The sequence below is a fragment of the Labrus mixtus genome, chromosome 3 (genome assembly GCF_963584025.1).
Source record: "Labrus mixtus chromosome 3, fLabMix1.1, whole genome shotgun sequence".
Lineage (NCBI taxonomy): Eukaryota > Metazoa > Chordata > Actinopteri > Labriformes > Labridae > Labrus > Labrus mixtus.
The window spans coordinates 4,037,463-4,055,081 of record NC_083614.1 but is presented as its reverse complement, the minus strand read 5'-3'; the positions used below and the strand labels follow the sequence as shown (position 1 = coordinate 4,055,081).

Below are 17,619 nucleotides of genomic sequence, written 5' to 3'. Positions count from 1 at the left end.
TACTAAAAAAATGTAGAACAAATATCAACACGTCACCAATTTATTTAGTTTAAGAAAACATTTCTGTGATGATCCGGTTTTGGTTTTTGGAGAAAACTAGATGCAAGAACGTGTTGACTTTGGGCTAACATCAGGACCAAATCCCCCCCTCCTCCTCATCTCCCTCCTCCCTCTCCCTCCTCCTCATCTCCCTCCTCCCCCTCCTCCCCTCTCCTGCTATTTGAATAGAGAGCCTGCGGAGCGCTCTTTTGTTCAGTAGCGCTCAGCTGCTGGAGAGGTGAGCACCACTCTGACTCTCTCCCGCTCCGGCTCCTCTCCGACGTAATCTCTGCCACTGCTCGCAGACGGTCACTCATTCATTCATTGCATGCTAAACGACACCTGGAGCCCTCGCAGTGTCTGCCTCTCTCTCTCTCTCTCTTTATCCGGCCACCCTGGACTGCTTCTTTTTCGGCCGCACTTGCGGGGATATGCGCGCGTCGTTGGATGTTTCGTCGTTCTTTGGCACCGCCAGCTGGCCCGTTTCACAGCGGCTCCTGTGAGGCTGCAGCGTCGCTCTTCACTCCTCAGGACTGGACCTCACTTCTTTCTAAAGGTGAAGGCGAGTTATTCGGCCTCTCTATCCGGCATATGCATGTTAAATATTATAACCAGTCAATCTTTTTTTAACGGCTTTGAGAGGTGTTGAATGAAAATCTAATCCAGCAGGTGCTCCCTGCACTGTAGGATGCACGTGTGAAGCTGTCGTTAGAGAATGATGTGACTTTCTTTCCTCCTTCTGGCCTGTTTGCATGATGTCATGAATGTCCACATTATGATGGATTCATAAAGTGTGAAAGCTGCAGCCTGCTTTTTGTTTGAACCTTTGAGAGGTGAACATCCTGAGGTGCTGCACACTGAAAGTAGTCACTGTAAACTAAACGATGTGTTGAAGAGTGTTAAGATTCTTTACAGGGTGTAAAATGTAACTGCTGTTTTAAATAGACACTGAATTATGCAAGGACTAATGCCAACCTGTGCATTAACACACACACACACACACACACACACACACACACACACACACACACACACACACTTCCTCCCTTTGTCTGGTTTCCCTCCACTCTGATTGGCCCTCACCAGTTTCACCTTCGTCTTGTCTCACCTGTATCCAATTGTTACATTCTGTTTCAGGTCGAGTCCACATGTAGGTGGGTATTTTTTTATACTATTTTTTAATTTTTTTTACTAAGGTTTTCCGTGATAAAGAAATAATCCCGTCCACCCACTACTTCAAAAACATCTTCGTCCACATTAAAACATAAAAACACGCGTGATGAACCCGCCAAGTCAACAACGACGTCTTTGGCATGTGGAAATGTCCTCGCCATTCCTCTGCAGCGACCATTTCATTTTCAAAGTTGTCCCACCAACCAGAAGTCAGACTGGGTCTCGTCCAAACCCGTTGACCTTGGCGGCGTGGTCTGTGTGGTCAGAGTGTCGTCTGAAGCAGCAGTGACCTCCGTCGTCCAATCAGGCGTCTCTGCTCGTCCACATATTGGGAGAGTAACTGTGTGTGTGTGAGCGTGTAAAAAGTTCAGTTAGCATGGTTAGCACCAGCGCTAATTTGGTTACGTCTGCCATCGCTCTAATCTCATGAAAACTAAAGAGACAGCATCACACGATGACGTCACACGATGACGTCACACGGAGGAGAAACCGCCGCACAGCGTGACGTCACAAGAACAGAACTCTGTTTTCATCGTCTACACAGAAACACCTGAAACTGAGTTTCTGAACATCTTCACCCTGGAAGGAGTTTTACTAAACGAGAGTTTACAGAGACCTGAAACACCGTCTGTGTACGAAAGGTCAAAACAAACATGTGTTCAGAAATACTCGCCTACGATTGGACGAGGAACGAGGCTATAGACGTCATACCAACCTGTGTTGTTGTCTGTGTTGCCGCTCTTTGTTTCCTTCCCCCAGTTGTTTTGGACTTTTTGTCTGGTTTTGTACCCGGCTCTGTCAGAGAAAGTTCTCTTTCTGTGTTCAGACTTTGTGACACACCTGCTTCCACTTCTCTGTGTGTGTATGTTACACTAAAACCTGCAGCGCGGCGTGAGGCTCGGACCCCGGGTAGAAATGAAACTAAAGAAGGTTAGCATGCTGTCTTCATCTTTTTGATGATCGTTGACCTCTTTCAGAAAACAAACATCATCTCCTCTGCTCTGTCTGAGCGTCCAGGTGAGGCTGCTGGAGAGGGAGGAAGTGGAAGCAGTGAAGCCGAGCTGTCAGTGTTGTCACAGAGAGAAAGCGGAGACAGTATGTTGGACGGCGCTCACTCTCCCACCAATGGCTCTCTTTGTTATCTGTTGTGGGAGGAGAGTTCACCTCAGCACGGTGATGAGCGTGGAGGTCAGAGCACAGGTACTGTGCTGTGTTCTACAACATGAACCTCTGTGTGTGTGCTCCTATGATGACCTGCTGAGGGTTGAAGGTTGAAAACATCTCTGCTCCTCCTCCTTCTCCTGTTTGTCTTTATTGAAGGAGACGTCAGCGAGTCAGACATCGGGTAAAGACCGCCGCTGACAGTAGGAGCAGAGTCGCTCATGACCTCGTGGGAAATGAAGCGAGGATTCAACCAGGCAGTTTGTGAAACAGTTACTTGTCTCCCCTCCCCTTGTGCTTACTGTCAGGCTTTGATTCACACACACACACACACACACACACACACAAAGTATCTGTACACTGTCATTTGCCAAATGTTTTTCTCTCTGATCCTCTTCCACATTGATGATCTTGACTGAACTTGACCGCTGCGTTGTCAGAACGAGGCGTAATATTTGAGGCCACGCTGGTATCTGCAGAGAGGCGTGTGTGAGGTGTGTGTGAGGTGTGTGTGAGGTGTGTGTGAGAGCTCCTGCTCACCTCTGATCTTACTTCCTGAGTATTTCCAGCTCCTGTTGCTCTAACAGGATCTGGCTCACATTAAATTGGTCTGTTACTCATTCTGCTTCCTCTTGCCTCTCGCAGCCTCTCATCCATGTTGTAGAAGGTCTCTGGGTTTGTCTCTCATCCACATCAGGCTCACATCAGCACATTCTGGATGAGCAGTATTCCTTCAGAGCAGGGTGCACTGCTTCTTAGTGGGTCTACTCCAACTGAGGACAAAGACAAAGACACCAAGACTAAGAAAGGAACAGAGACTGGGACTGACTTTGGATTGGATGATTTTGGACGGATCGATCTGCTCTTTGCAGGCATTTGTGTCGTCACACGTTCAGTAATGTTTCTTCTCTGCGGGGCTGAGCTCAGCTTAGTGCAGACACTTGTTGGTGAAGACCTGAACGGGCAGGAATTTCATTTTGCACTTGAATAGTGTCCAAGCGGGTGAACAATAAACTGAGATTTAGCGAACAGAAAACATTAATAATCCTACATTCCTCATAGGCCATGGCACTGCCAGTAAACAGGGTTTTGCATGTTTTTAATAAAGGCTGCATCTTTTGCCCAACAGAGAATCCCCGAAACTGCAGAGCAGATGGAGCGGAGCCGCAGTGTCGCCTTGGCTAATAACTTAATAGTCTGGCATAAGCCATGTTGGACTCACCGCTGCACCAGGAGCCGAGCGCGAGCAGCTCAGCCTGAGCCAGCGTGACTACAGTGAGAGCAGACAAAGCCCAGGAGGCACAGAGGCAGAAAAAGGGGGCAGTTTGCCACGATCCCCCCCCAGACGCAGCCCATGAATATTCATCAAAGACCCCCTCCTCTCCTCCTCAAACACAGCTCTGCACCCCTCTCCCACCAAATGTATTCAAAGAAAGCAGTTTCCATATTAAATACTATGAATAAATGATGACATCTGGTAACAGTTTGTGTCTGCTGAATTAATGACAGGGACACATTGGAGGGTCCTGCAGTGTTTGGAGGAGGGGCTGGGGGCTCTGCTGGGTTTCCTCTCTCCTCTCCTGGCCTCTCCTTTGTCTCCCAGGTTGGGTTTAGAGCTTAGACTTGGGTGAGAGTCCGGTGGATCGTCAGTGGATCTGAGTGTGTCTCCATCAGTCACTCTTTAAAAACAGCCTGGAGGAGAAGCAAACACTGCACAGCTGTGAGAGTCTCCATCACGCCCGTGTGTTCCTGTCTCAGTTAATCCTCAGGAAAAAGAAAGGCTCCCTGTGGGCTCTTTATGTGGTTTCAGCACCGGACAGCTCCTGAAGCTCGGCCTTTTGTGTGTGTGTGCCTCATACATGTTTAACAAACACTGAATGAGTGAGAGACGCCTCCTCCCTGAAGGATACCGAGTATGTTTGAATCACTGTTGAGCTCTCTCTGTCAGACTCTGATGAGCTGCTAAACAGGCAGAGTTTGAGACGACCACAGATGGTCCATGTTTGCCACTCGTGCGCCGCAGCTCCCAGAGGAGACGAGTGTGTTGTCAGGTTGAAGTGTTTGAAGGGTTCACTCACGATCGGAGAGAAATTAGAGCCAAAGCTTAGGGGGAACAAGACATATTTAAGTAAAAGAAGAGAGCTGCAAGCTATTTCATGCATGCTGACTTCCTGTTTGATGGAGTGTTTTAGCTTATATCAAATGGTGTCACGAGCGATATGTGTTTTTCATCCTTTGTGTTATTCAGATAAACACTGACGGCTGTCGAGCTTTTATTGGGGAAGTCTTTGACTCCCAAAACCTTTGTTTACAGTTTATTTAGTAAATCAGTTCTTTCTTTGATTCTGAGAAACAGATTCTCTGATCCTCCTCTCCGGTCTCTGAAGCCAAAGACTCGATCATGATTTTTTTATTGATGTGGTAAAGTGTCTTTTTGTGTTTTTGTTTTTGTACCATGCTGCTTTGTGCATTTTATAGAACATGACGCAGGCTGACACAAAAACTACAAGACAACAACAAGCTGACAGAGTCGCCCCTCTTCAGACTGCAGAAGCTGCTCCGTAGCTGAGCTCAGCCGTCGTCATGTCTTTGTACGTTCATACTGATTCTGTAACGGCATAATAATGGCGTCCCAGCCACGGCACAGCAGGAGCTCCACACACACACATACAGTCAGACACACACACACAGCGCTGTTCTCCCACCGCTGGATCAGCTGATCCCGTCTCTCCTCTGTAACGCCTCTGTTACCACCTCTGAAGACGGGACAGAGGGAGGGGGGGGGGGGGGGGGGGGGGTCACTTCGCCCCCCCATTACGCCGCCATGACATTCAGATTGAAGGAGAAACATCACAGGGTGTAAATATGGAGGCTTGGAATGGCGGTCTAAAGAGGGCTACTGATTTGGACAAAGAGACAACACCGATACACTGCTGGCAGGAGCAGCTGGTGGACTCTGGGATTTGTAGTCCATGTGGGTTTAGCCATGTGTCAGGAGTCTTCTCCATCAGAGGGTTTCCCAGTGACTACTTACCAGGGGAGCATGAGACTAAATATTGATATGGTCATCTTTTGTCTTCCTTACTGGTGTAATCCATATGCTGACCCCATATATATAGATATTTGAATTTAAAAATGTGCTGTTCTAAACAGATTTCCCTGCCTATTTGATCCGTGTCAATACTTCATGACTCCCCACGGTGGAGCTTATGACATGAATGAGGATAACGAGGGTGGAATTTAATTGGCCGAAGATGAAGTTGGCAGCGGAATTAGAGCAGAAGAAGAAGAAGACAGCTGGCTGAAGTCGAACAGTTCAGAGATCTGTCTCCACTTTGAAATCCAGAAGAAGCTGCTGCAGCTCTGAAGGCTGTGAGGAGAGCTGCACTCACCTGCAGAGGGACTACATCACTGCCTACTGCATGAGTGGGTGTCCGCGTGTGTCTGTGTGTGTGTGTTTGTGTGTGTGTGTGATTAATTGTAAAATATACAAATAGAATCAAAATTGTTTGACAGAATCAGGATCTCATACTCGGACAAATAATTGTGATCCGTGTTTTTGAAAGAATGGTGCAGCCTGTGTGTGTGTGTGTGTGTGTGTGTGTGTGTGTGTGTGTGTGTGTGTGTGTGTGTGTGTGTGTGTGTGTGTGTGTGTGTGTGTGTGTGTGTGTGTGTGTGTGTGTGTGTGTGTCTGTGTGTGTGTGTGTGTGTGTGAACGTGAGTGAACTTATGGCGTCTCTAACCTTGGCTGATTAGACTCAGATGTCTCTCTGCTGTTTCTTTGATCTCGTCTGTATCGCCTCGGGTGCTGAATGAAACATTTCAACCATTAAATTGATTTTAATGTGGACTTCGTATTTTTTTTGGTGGTAATAAGATTATAAATTCTCCAACGAGTTTTTGTTGAAGGGGTTTTACTTCATCTGTCTGTGTGTGTGTGTGTGTGTGTGTCTGTGTGTCTGTGTGTCTGTGTGTCTGTCTGTCTGTGTGTCTGTCTGTGTGTCTGTCTGTCTGTCTGTCTGTGTGTCTGTCTGTGTGTCTGTCTGTCTGTCTGTCTGTGTGTCTGTCTATGTGTCTGTGTGTCTGTCTGTCTGTCAGTCTGTCTGTCTGTGTGTCTGTCTGTCTGTCTGTCTGTCTGTCTGTCTCTCTGTCTGTCTGTCTGTCTGTCTGTCTGTCTGTCTGTCTGTCTGTCTCTCTGTCTGTCTGTCTGTCTGTCTGTCTGTCTGTCTGTCTGTCAGTCTGTCACTGTGTCTCACTCTTCTGTATTCATCAGTCCAGCCGTTACATGAAAGTCCCATCAGCTTAGCAGAGAGCAGCAGAGGAAACAGAACAGCTTCTTATTGAAGATACAATCGTAGTAAAACTCTCTGCTCATTTCTTTGCTTTTCTTTCATGTACTCTGGGATGTGATGTGGCTCGTTACGTTTGGCTGCGTCCTCGCTTGCTGCATTTGTCACGCACAGAAGAACACACATGCCAACTCCTAACGCATACAACTGAATGATCACACGCAGGAAACTACTTCCTTTTGCAGCTCGCAGGGCTGAACACCTGAGGCTGAGCCCCCTCATCGCTGGGCGTTCTGACATCAGGTGCTTTAGACTGACGTCATATAGCGGTCCACTTCCTGGTTTGAGCACGATCACATCTCCAGCAGAACCTAATCGAGTACATTTGAATAAATGAACCAGACTTTGGGGTCAAGCGCACTCTGATCTGGGCCTGGGTCCTTAATGTGAAACCATCCTTACTGTGACCTCCAAGAGCTACCCTACCCCGTCCCGCACCGAGGAGGCATTCTCCAGCAACCATTATCTGTCTCATTAAACTTTCCTGAAAGAACTGAAAGCCGTCTGGAGCTGTGGAGTGGATGTGTAAGCGCTGCTCTCAGTGGGTTTTTGTCTGTGTGTGAGGATCCGCTCCCGTACGTGTTCTCGCTCTTTTGTCTTGATGTTGGAGCGCCAGACGAGCACCTGAGAATTGAACGTTTGCCAAATAGCGAGCGTGCGCGCTCTGCTGTCGGTGCTTGAAAGAAATTCTCCCAGCACGCTGATTTAAAAAAACTCTCCTTTGTGATTTCTAAAGCAAACATTGACTTCGACCTCCTCCTACCTTCACTTGTGTGAGTGCGCACACTCCTACACTCTCTGCTGAGGCGAGAGAGAGATCTCTGGATTTAAAGGGGCTAGGGGGGATTAATGTTAGTGAATCTTCACTCAAGTGTGCTCTAAGAATGTGAGTGTAGTCATAGAGCTATACGATGATGGTTCATTCATCCCTCCTCCGTCTGCTGCATCGTATCAGGGTCGCAGTGTTTCGAGCGCGTGCCCCATATATGGAGGCTGTGGCCCTTCAAATCCGTTCTGTGGCTCCTTTCCCGCATGTCATTCCCTACTCTCTCTCTCCCTGATTTCTGACTCTATCCACTGTCCTATCTTTCAAATAAAGGCGCAAAATACCCAAAAATAAATCTTAAAAAAAAAAAAAAATGTTAGCTCTTAAGTAGAAGTCTTTGTTAAAGAAAGGAGGGGAAATTAAGTGAATACAAAGCCAGGGGGTGTCCCAGACATCTGATTGGCCTTCCCAGTGCCCCCCCCCCCCCCAAAAAAAAAAATCCTGAACTGTTTGTCTTGTTAGAGGCTTCACGGACTTCATAGTGGAGATAGAAAGGGTTAAAAAATCAGTCGTGTGAATGTTTGTGTTCCTAAATGTTATCACGATTAATATGTTCGTAACATTTTCCCTTTCTTTGGCTTGGTGCCAACTAGCATTTAAGGCGCCTCCTGGAGTTTGCGTGGTGTAATTGCAGATTTAAATTTATCGCCCAGGCTTATGCGTTAACACACTTAACACTCCCGGTCCGGCCCCCCCTGTAGAAGTCAGTGTCCCGGTCCAGTCCCCCCGTAGAAGTCAGTGTCCCGGTCCGGTCCCCCCGTAGAAGTCAGTGTCCCGGTCCGGCCCCCCCAGTCCAAATAAAGTCTGGCTCCGCCCCTGAGTATATTCTGCATAATGTTGAAAAACACAAACAAACTGCTTCTTTCATTATAGAACAATTTCCTTCACTTTAAGTAAACAAACCCCTCCTCCTCCCTCCTTTTCAAATCCTCTTTTTGCTCTTTAGCGCCGGTCTTCTTTGACGCCTGGTAAACCGTGTGAAGTCCTCTTGTGTTCCATTGTTACAGTCATGATGTTCGGTCTGGACCAGGTCACATTGGGACGCCGGTACTCTGATATTTGAATGAGTCGTTGCGTCCTCACTTGAGTGTTTGTTTGGTGTCTAATCTCTATATGAAGTATCACAGGGGAAAGGCGTGAACATCAGGCGGTTTAAAAACAGAAATGGGGGTTAATTAAAATGAACGGCGTCCTCTGTGTCACGGTGTGCGTTGTGTTTGTTGTGGGAGCAGGAGGTCCCTGCAGAATGACTGAAGGAGGCTGCTCTCACATTCATAATCAGCGGGATGATTCATGCTGCTGCTGCTGCCTCGATGCGTTCTCGTTGAGGTTTGTATTTTGTTGATTTCAGAGTTCATTTTATTGTGTCTCATTCTTCCATCGTGTTGCGCCTTTCTCTTTGTGTTCATTTTAATTGTATTAGTTTTTTGTTTTATTTTGTAGTTCTAGTTCCCGTGTATCATGTCTAGTGTTACTTCCTCCCTGCAGTCATGTGGTGTCGGTCACGTCGGAAAAACGAGTTTCTGAGATGGAAAATGAAACATGAACAAAAACTAGGACTGGACTCAAAAAAGAACGAGGTCCCCGCCATCTTGACTTCATATTTGTCATCAACATGGAAGGCAAAAGATGTTTAAATAATGTTAAGATACTTTTGATTTCAAGTGTTCTTCCGACTTCAGTGTGTTCAGTTCAGAAAGTCACCAGCGTGGACGCTACGAAGAAGAAGAAGAAGAAGAAGAAGAAGTAGAAGAAGAAGTAGAAGTGTGAATGTTACGAGTTATATTTCAGCTTAACGATGATGTGCAATACATGAATTAATGAAAAGTATCTTAACATTAACTAAACATCTTCTACATCTTTTGATGACGGACAGGACGTCAAGTCATCAAGTTGGGCGCCTCGTTCTTTTCAGAGAAGATGTCCCGACTTGAGCAGGTTTTCATGTGCATTTACCAACTCGCTTTCCCGACAACACACAAATGCACCTTTCGTCTTTGGCTGTTTTTTTAAATACTGTTGTATTTAATGATGTCTGTACTGTGACCTCCAGTCGGTGGTTACTCTGCAGTACACTTAGCTGGTTTCTGTTGTTAGAATAAGGAAGTAAACAGCAGCCCAGCTGACATCAAACACCATTGAGCTGACGAGAGATTCATTTAGATTTTCATGATTCAGAGAATCAATACAGATAACTGGAGGTCTCTTTGTGTGCTTTGGTCTGATTGTGATTATTTCCTCTGTTACGATGGACGCTGCTGTCCGTCATGTCGACCTGACGCTTTGCACTGTGGGAAACAGAGGGAGTCTGGTCTGATGCAGACTGTAGATTCTTACAGAATCAGGGTATTTTTAACAGTAGAATGTTTAGAGAACAGCCTCAGAGATTCTTTCCTTCTGTGTCAGGTCATACGTCTACCTCTCTGTGTTCCTGGGTTACAGCTCTTTGTATCTTTTGGATTTTTCTCATGGCTCCATCCGTTTTCTGGATTCTATGTTGGATGTTGAGTTTGAGTTTTAGACACTGGTAGACACAGGCACTGGTAGTGTAGTGGTTAGTGCACGCATCCCGTGTACATGGTCTAGTCCTCCGAGCGGGTGGCCCGGGGTTCCAATCCGACCTGTGACTCATTTCCTGCATGTCATTCCCCACGCTCTCTCTCTCTCCCCCTGATTTCCAACTCTATCCACTGTCCTATCTCTCCAATGAAGGCATAAAAAGCCCCAAAATAAATCTTGTTCTTTAGTTTTGTTGGTCGTCCTCTTTGTTTTTTGAACACACACGACGGCCTGGTGTTAGTTCTTAAACACTTCACCTTTGCACCTGATGGCAGAACAACAAGATACAAGATAAGAAGAACTAGAAACATTTCAGTGAAAACAGCAGCTTGTTGAACAGAGCTGACTGGACTATGAGTCAGACTTAATGTAACCCTCTCTATGACCTCTGTGTGTTCATGTGCTTTATACTGATGATCCATCAAGAATAAAACTTCATATCTGCTTTAAGCTCTGCTATGCTGAAATCCTCCTCAGTCGGCTCAAAGTTTAAATAATTAGAAGTCCTGTTTCTCTGCTGCAGGGTGAAATATCATAAATCCTGTCTGGCTGCTGGCTCATGCTGCGCTCCGCTGTAAAGACGATTAATTAGCTTCCAATAAATCAGAAGTAAAAACTCAATGACTTTCTTACTCCACTCTCAGGCTGGAGCACCTTCATTCACTCCACGACTCCTCGTGCTTTGACTAAATCTCTGAACGCTTTCATGCAAACATTTTAAAGCTACAAATTACAAATACGAGTTACCAGAGGACAGAGAATGCAATGTACCAGAGGACAGAGAATATGAGGAACCAGAGGACAGAAAATATGAGGAATAGGAGGAACCAGAGGACAGAGAATAAGAGGAACCAGAGGACAGAGAATACGAGGAACCGGAGGACAGAGAATACGAGGAACCAGAGGACAGAGAATACGAGGAACCGGAGGACAGAAAATATGAGGAACCAGAGGACAGAGAATAGGAGGTACCAGAGGACAGAGAATATGAGGTACCAGAGGACAGAGAATATGAGGAACCAGAGGACAGAGAATGTGAGGTACCAGAGGACAGAGAATGTGAGGTACCAGAGGACAGAGAATGTGAGGTACCAGAGGAAACAAGGAACCAGAGGACAGAGAATATGAGGAACCAGAGGACAGAGAATATGAGGTACCAGAGGAAACAAGGAACCAGAGGACAGAGAATACGAGGAACCAGAGGACAGAGAATATGAGGAACCAGAGGACAGAGAATACAAGGAACCAGAGGACAGAGAATATGAGGAACCAGAGGACAGAGAATACAAGGATCCAGAGGACAGAGAATAGGAGGAACCAGAGGACAGAATACGAGGAACCAGATGACAGAGAATATGAGGAACCAGAGGACAGAGAATAAGAGGATCCAGAGGACAGAGAATAGGAGGATCCAGAGGACAGAATACAAGGAACCAGAGGACAGAGAATACGAGGAACCAGAGGACAGAGAATAGGAGGAACCAGAGGACAGAATACAAGGAACCAGAGGACAGAGAATACGAGGAACAAGAGGACAGAATATTAGGAACCAGAGGACAGTGAATACGAGGAACCAGAGGACAGTGAATACGAGGAACCAGAGGACAGAGAATAGGAGGAACCAGAGGACAGAATACAAGGAACCAGAGGACAGAGAATACGAGGAACCAGAGGACAGAGAATACGAGGAACCAGAGGACAGAATGGGAGGTACCAGAGGACAGAGAATACGAGGAACCAGAGGACAGAGAATATGAGGAACCAGAGGACAGAGAATAGGAGGAACCAGAGGACAGAGAATAGGAGGAACCAGAGGACAGAATACGAGGAACCAGAGGACAGAGAATACGAGGAACCAGAGGACAGAATATGAGGTACCAGAGGACAGAGAATAGGAGGAACCAGAGGACAGAGAATAGGAGGAACCAGAGGACAGAATACGAGGAACCAGAGGACAGAGAATACGAGGAACCAGAGGACAGAATATGAGGTACCAGAGGACAGAATAGGAGGAACCAGAGGACAGAGAATACGAGGAACCAGAGGACAGAATGGGAGGTACCAGAGAACAGAGAATACGAGGAACCAGAGGACAGAGAATATAAGGTACCAGAGGACAGAATATGAGGTACTAGAGGACAGAATAGGAGGAACCAGAGGACAGAATAGGAGGAACCAGAGGACAGAGAATACGAGGAACCAGAGGACAGAGAATATGAGGTACCAGAGGACAGAATATGAGGTACCAGAGGACAGAATAGGAGGAACCAGAGGACAGAATAGGAGGAACCAGAGGACAGAGAACCTTTAATGTGAACACGTTGCAGATGAAGTTTCTCTGATTCGACAGTTATCAATAACTGATGAACACGATGGAGCTGAGCAGATCAAAGTCCTCCTTAATCATGTCTGAACTGTTTGTTCTTGTCTCAGGGGACGCAGGAAGGAGGAGGGGTACGTGATCTGCTAGATGTGTTTCACACTCCAAAGGCTTCTCATCACATGCACACACTCACACAAACACACACACAGACTCATGTGTGTGTGTGTGTGTGTGTGTATGTGTGTGTTATTATAAATGATAATGGCTTAGATGTAGTAAGCTACTTTAGCTGTGTTGCTATAACTTAGCTTGCTACATTCCTCGTTGTGGTAGCTTTGGTGTAGTGAAGCTTGATAAAATCAGGAGAGACGAGTACATGAATCAAAGATATATATTTATTTTAAATGATGATGTGATACTCAATTAGTGTCAGGGAATCGTTGGCGGTGCTTGAATTCTACAGGAAGATCGGGTGATCAAAGATATCACCCTGAGAGGTGGATGTCACCTGAGGCTGACCGGATGAAGAAGGCTTTATGGTGATGGGGAGGGGGAGGGGGTAACGATGGCATGAATGAACCGGTGAAAGAGAAAGTCATATTTAAAGGAGATCTATTATCCTTTCTTCCACCATTAATGATGTCACACCTGTTGAGTAGCGTTTTCATCGTATGAAAATGAACAATAAAACCAGCGTGCAGAACATAAAGTCTTCCTGACTGGAGAAAGCTACATTAGCATGTGTGAGTAGTAGCTTAGCCATAAAGAACGCAAATGATGACAGGCTGAGATGTAAACAGAGTAACCTTCACAGCAGGGAGGAAAAGCACAGAGCTGGTTTTAAATGGATCCCTCTGGTAGCAGGCCGACAAAATCATAATGACGCTGCAGAAAACAGCCTCAAACTAAAAATCAAGTGCCCCTCAAATGGAACTACCCCCCTCTGTGAATTCTCATTTTGTGTCTCTGCCTCCTGTTGATTCATGGAGTGTGTGCACAGTGAAGGTGGCCTGCTGCAGGCTCACTATCTCTCCATCTCTCCGCTCTCTCTCTCGCTCACACACAGTCTTGAAATTAGCTGTCATGCCTGGATGTAAGAAGCCGCTGGGCCCCTGCAGGTAGCCCTATATTCTCAGACAGATGGAGGCGGGGTTAGAGCGGCTCCCAGATGAGTAAATAAACCTTGGCCTGGGGAAGGTTCCATCAATTCTGCTTCTACTGAACGTGTGTGTCTAAAAATCAATATATACCGAGGGGATCCAAGCCAGTCTGCTTCTCAGACCAGAGAATCCAGCTCCCCTTTGTTTTTACCTGGACCCCAGAAATAGCTGCAGATGTTCCTGACTCACCAGCTCATTCTGAGTGTTTTTGTCTAAAGAGTAAAGATCACGTTCAAGCTCCAGTCACTGTCATCATGCCCGCTTACCATTCCTCCTCTCTTTAATATAAACTTTAAGTCACAACGGAGAGATGTCCATAGTTACAGCAGCAAAGAGCAAAGAGAGACAGAAACAGAGCACACAGTGTACAGTTAGTCGAGGTGCAGTTATCACAATCTAGCATAAATACTATCATGCACACAGTGTACATAAGAGTTCAACATGTTATTGCACATAAGTATCGGAGGATATTATAATATGGTAGATATTGCACCACAGCTAGTGTGTGTGTTTTGTGATCTCCTGGGAGCAGGCTTGGTTGAAGTCCGCTACTTCCATGTCGTTCTTTTTACGTCAAGTCTTACCTCAGGAGTACAGGGTGAACAGGAAGGAACGTTCCCCAGTGTTTCTTTTCTCTGAGCGTTCATTCTCTTGTGATTGTGACCCTGAGATTGAGTTTCCTGCAGTTCCCACAACACACTCTCTCTTTAACACGGTTTCTTCTTCCCTCCTTAACAAACAGGATTTCCTCCCTGTGTCAGCGTCGTGCTCCGGCTCAGTCTACTTCAGAATTCCTTATCTGCTTTCTGTCCCTCAAACCTCTTCTTCTTCTTGCACATTTGACGATCTTTCAATGCCATCCCCTTAGAGTTATAATCTTGCTGTCGCCGTCTTTATAGGGCGGTCTCTCTACCTCTTAGATCTTCAGACTTTGATAGACTAAGATTACCTGAACAGCCACACTATAGCCTCGTTCCTTGTCTACTCTGTAATCTGTGTATATTTGAAGACGTAGCTCTGTAAACTCTCACTCTTAGTAAAACTCCTTCCAGGCTCAGATCAACTGGAAGTGTTGTCATGAAGTTGTTGTTGTTTTTAAAAACTGAGCGTGTTTGGAGGGGATTATTTTATAAAGGAGGAAAACCTCCTTTATAAAAATACCCTCCTACGTCAGGATTGGGCCTCAGCTCTCACATACATCAACATCCCACATGATTTCAATACACCATCTGCCTCTGAGCATTCTGGCCTAATTTGTATGTGTGTGCATGCATTTGTGTATGCATGTGTGCATGTGTGCATGTGTGTGTGTGTGTGTGTGTGTGTGTGTGTGTGTGTGTGTGTGTGTGTGTGTGTGTGTGTGTGTGTGTGTGTGTGTCCTCCCAGGTGCCTCAGATGGATGTCTGTGTCTGTCTCTGATGCTGTGATTGTGATGAGGTGGAGACTAATTTAACTGCTCATCAAAGCAGCACATCACCCCCACCAACGGGCCTTTTCTCTGTGTGTGTGTGCGTGTGTGTGTGTGTGTGTGTGTGTGTGTGTGTGTGTGTGTGTGTGTGTGTGTGTGTGTGTGTGTGTGTGTGTGTGTGCGTGCGTGTGTGTGTGCATGTGTGTGTGTGTGTGACAGACACGGAGGGCCACAGACACATATGCTTCCCAGTGTGCAGTCTGCTTGTGAGATGATTTAATGAGCTGCATAAGTGGATTGGGTGGAATTTGGGACTTGGCGAGCAGAGCAATTGGACAGGAGAGGTAAAGACGCACACACTGACACACACAAACTCGTCGACTGGAAGTCACACACGGGGAATACGTGCCTCTCTAATTGCCCACATAGTATCCATCTCATTTTTTTACCCTTCCTCCTCCCTCATTAAGCAGACTGCCTCGCAGTTTAGTCCTGAAAATAAAAGCGCAGATTAAACGAGTTCCCCAAATGACGGGCAGCTCTCATCGTTAGCATGCTGTGTCGGGCGCAGTTTGTGACGAGTGAGGTAAAGGAACAAAGAAAGGAAGGGGGGAGGGGGGGCGACATGGACTATCAGAACATGGATGATGTATTCACTGTATTCATACATTCACTGTGTCAAGACATTCACATACCTATTTTCTGCTATCGATTATTCGGACTGGCTGCGGCGGCTAGGCTAACCTTGTTAGCTGGGATTAGCTCTGTTCTGGTTTCATTGGAAACTATATGTGTATGAAACTACATTCCTGTCATCACGGAGACACCAGAAATAAAATATTTTATTCACTTTGTTGCACTCACGTTGTCAAAACAAAACCCCAATACTCCACATAGTCCATGCACGCCGCGGCCCGTCAGCACCACGCGCTACATCGCCGTTAACTGCCACTCTAGTCAATGATTGTGTTTTCCACAGCGAGCGCCGCGGCCTGTCTCCGGAGCTTGTCAGCAGCAACACATGGAGTGAGCACAGGAGAGAGAGGAAGAAAACACAACACACATACACAACACTACGGCACCAAAATGTACTCTGAACGCTCGCCATCAGCTCGCACTGCAAATTAAATAAAGCCGTTCATAATTTCATTTTCTCATTTTCTTGTTTTTTGTTTCTAGCCGTGAAAAACTTACCACAGCAGCACAGCTGGCTACAATTAGATCCAAGAAGACGAGCATGAGGCCAAAGCGCCCAGATGGGTTTAACATTTCTTATATATATTATACATCCTGGTATAAAGTGGCCTTGTAGCACAGCCAATGGGACGTCTCAGACGTCTCACAGCTGCCTGGCCTCACTTCCTGCACAGTAAAAGCTTTCTGTCTTCTCATCGCTCAGGAGAATCTTCTCCCTTTGTTTCCCTCTCTTCCTTTTCCATTTTCTCTCCATGGTGGCCAATTTCTATTCACAAATGTTATAGAATGAGAATCAGCCGATCATAAAGGACGACATGATAGTTTGCTTCAAGCCAGATTCTTCACAGGGAGGTTTAGGTAGGTTTCAGACTGCTCTGTATGTGTGTGCATGTATTAGTGATCGCTATGTAATATCATCCTTCAGGGTTAAGTGTCTTTGCCAAGGACACATCGGACATGTTGCCCAGCTGGGGATTGAACCCTCAACCTTCCAGTTGAGAGGTGACGACTCTACCAACTGAGCAACAACCATCCCGTCTGTGTATATGTGCGCTGTATGTGTGTTCCTCTGAGTGTTGTGATTTGAAGCAATAGCTCGCAAAGCACCGCACTTCAATTTGTCCACCTTCAAAATAAAAGCACCTCATATCAGTTTTTCCACCTTCAAAATAAAAGCACCTCACTTCAGTTTATCCACCTTCAAAATAAAAGCACCACACTTCAGTTTGTCCTCCTTCAAAATGAAAGCACCTCATATCAGTTTGTCCACCTTCAAAATAAAAGCACCTCATTTCAGTTTGTCCACCTTCAACATAAAAGCAGCTGACTTCAGTTTGTCCACCTTCAAAATAAAAGCACCACACTTCAGTTTGTCCAGCTTCAAAATAAAAGCACCTCAATTCAGTTTGTCCACTTTCAAAATAAAAGCACCCCACTTCAGTTTGTCCAACTTCAAAATAAAAGCCTCATTGTTTACAAGGGGTAACTGAAATTCACAGAGCAGAGAGTGAAATATTTAATGGATGCAGTGTGGACAGCGAGTGTGCGATAATGGGCTATGAGACGCAACATCACGTGCTGTTAACACACGGCGTTAGTTGTTGCCAGCTATTTGGACAAATCCCACGTTTCTCTAAAGTTCTTTGTAGATCTGGATCTCCTTCCCTCGCACTCTGTACCATCAGGGATCTCAGCAGAGTCGTCCCCAGCTCTGTTCTGAGTTTGGACCTCTTCATATAGAACCATCTCTCTCACCTTTTGCACAACGTTTATTTCATATAGAAGTATGAAACCGTCTGAATACACACTCGTAGGGCCATACTCCATGAGGGCGTGCGTGCTGTGCAGTGAAACGCTTCAGTTTAATTGACAGCACTTTTCAGCTCCATGGTGATACAGCTGGAACGAGTGCGCTCCCATCTGTT

The 17,619-nt window shown here is 46.1% G+C and overlaps 1 protein-coding gene across 1 annotated transcript in view; it reads left to right on the top strand.

Annotated features, from left to right (window-relative positions):
* The first annotated feature begins 267 nt into the window (after positions 1–267).
* Positions 268–17,619, top strand: part of LOC132971999 (neurocan core protein-like) — a 113,554-nt gene continuing 96,202 nt past the window's right edge. Inside the window, exon 1 of the mRNA XM_061034832.1 lies at positions 268–595. The gene's annotated coding sequence lies outside the window, so the exon portion shown is untranslated. The remainder of the gene's footprint in view (positions 596–17,619) is intronic.